Here is a 1,685-nt window from a genome sequence, read left to right on the forward strand (position 1 = left end):
AAACAAGAAAAATAAAATAGATAACCTTGCATGTCCATAACAACAAAAAAATAATATTAGGCTATGGCTTCAACAGGTGGCATTTTATGCAAGGTATCGAATGAAGTACTCTATTGGTATCGGTATCACTTTAAGGGTACTGGTTTTGGTACTGGTATCTTAAAAACTTTAACAATACCCAACCCAACTGCCCAGACAGTTTAGTTAAGCCTCTTGCTCAGGTCACTCTTGGTAGTGACAATGATAGCGCCAGCTCTGAATAGGAATACATCCGTCTGAGGTGTTTCTCAGATTGGATCCTGGCGAAGCCTTGGTACTGCTCAGTACAATTCCAACAATTCCACTAATTTTGGGAAGGTAGGACACAGTGCGGGTTAGGATTTGTTGTGTTGAAACAGCAACGCTCCTTAGGATCCAAAAATAAAAGATGTGTTGTAGATTTGCAGAGCTTGTCCAGCGAGTTTTAAGTCTGTATTCAGGAACAAAAGATCAATGTTGGGAGAGTTCAGTGTCTCCCACTCGCGCAGTGTGGAAAGACAAAGAGACGGTGGCCTTCTAATACTTTAGTGGGGCGCGCCGGGTATGTTACCGGGGTGGCCTGTAGACTTGCAAGTGCAGCCAATGGCAGTTCTGCTTTTAGGTCTAATCCAATATTTCACATCTGGCTATAAAACGGGGCTTTTGTGCCTGTTCCTTTGTCTTGAAATAACTTTAGGTCAGGCTTTTAAAATTCCAACATGCTAGTAGTCAGAGCTGTGGCATGCCCGAAGGCCTGCTCCTTTGTTTTATCAGACTGTTCAGGTCCCAACATTGCTAAAATTGTTTTCTAAATTATACTTCTGTGTGTTTAGGCCTTGCCCTATGCAGAATACAGCAGAGAAGAAGATACTGCTTCTGGATCAGATTCACACACTGTAGATGTTGAGGTGAGAGAGTAATATTCTCTTTGTGGCAAGTGGTCATTTTCCACTGTGCCTTACCACTTTTAATACTGTGTGATTGTGCCATCTCTTCTTTATCCTGTGCAGACCATGTCTCCATCTGGCCATCTTGATCTTCAATTGGATCCAGATGACACAATGGTGAGCTCTTCTACCAACCACATCTGAGGGTTGTTTAAAAAAGATTGTCTGTTAAGCCAGCTTAATTTCAAATTCTACTTTATAAAGTAGGTTGAGTGACCATAGATTCCATGGAAAAGTATTGTTTGGACTAGTCTAATCCTGGTCAAGCTAGTTTTGAGGCTTAGCTTCACCTCAGACTCATCCAGTGCAACAATCTACCAGCAGTCCAGCCTGTATGACTCTCCATATTCCAAGTTCTTCCTAGTGAAGAGCTCTGTGGATCAAATCATACAAGTTGCAAGGATTTGAAATTAAGCAGAATTGAGACTGAGGTTTGCCCGTGAACATTTGAAAGGTAAAGATGAGTTTAGGAAGTATGTGCTTTGGTGAGATGAGACTAAACTGGAAGTGTTTGGCCACATGGATGTTGCTTATGTTTAGCGAAGAAAACCTAAGAACCCAGTCCACAGTTCAACATGGTGGTGGGAGCATCATGCTGTGGGGCTGTTTTGCAGCCTCAGGCCTTGGGCAGGTGTATGGCATCATGAAGGAAGAAAATTATGTTGAAATTTTGAGGAATAATATGCAGAAATCTGCTCGTAGTCTATTCTTAGGTTGTCG

The 1,685-nt window shown here is 42.1% G+C and overlaps 1 protein-coding gene across 1 annotated transcript in view; it reads left to right on the top strand.

Annotated features, from left to right (window-relative positions):
• Positions 1-1,685, top strand: part of LOC123985378 — a 16,475-nt gene that overhangs the window by 2,973 nt on the left and 11,817 nt on the right. The window lies entirely within an intron of this gene.

This window comes from Micropterus dolomieu, linkage group LG17 (assembly GCF_021292245.1).
Source record: "Micropterus dolomieu isolate WLL.071019.BEF.003 ecotype Adirondacks linkage group LG17, ASM2129224v1, whole genome shotgun sequence".
Taxonomy (NCBI): Eukaryota; Metazoa; Chordata; class Actinopteri; order Centrarchiformes; family Centrarchidae; genus Micropterus; species Micropterus dolomieu.